Here is a 418-nt window from a genome sequence, read left to right as displayed (position 1 = left end):
CGTGGTAGCCTGGGGGTTAGGCCGGCGTGGTTGCAAGATGTTGCGACGGAGCCACCAGGCCGGACCAAGACTGCCTCCGCTCCTCTCACTCTCTTTCTACCCCGCGCTCTCTTTACACCCTGCCCTTGTCTCGGTCTCCCTCCCATACCTATCTTTGTTCCTTGCGACTCCTGCTCCTCCGCCACGCCGCCGCCGCCGCCGCCGCGCCGTTACTCCTCCGTCTGTAACTTTTCCTCCCTGCCGGGGCTCCTTTCTTCCTTCCCCAGGACAACGCGAGGCCTTTCTTCCCGCCTCATGCCGTTGGCCGTACTTTCGCGGCCGCCACGTCCGTAGCCGGCGCTCGCCTAGGTGAGGGTGCAGTGGGTGTGCGGCGGGCAGTGTGGCAGAGATAAGGGAGCACCCTGATCGCCGCACACTC

The sequence above is a fragment of the Penaeus vannamei genome, chromosome 36 (genome assembly GCF_042767895.1).
Source record: "Penaeus vannamei isolate JL-2024 chromosome 36, ASM4276789v1, whole genome shotgun sequence".
Classification (NCBI taxonomy): Eukaryota; Metazoa; Arthropoda; class Malacostraca; order Decapoda; family Penaeidae; genus Penaeus; species Penaeus vannamei.
Note: the sequence above shows the minus strand (reverse complement) of the source record.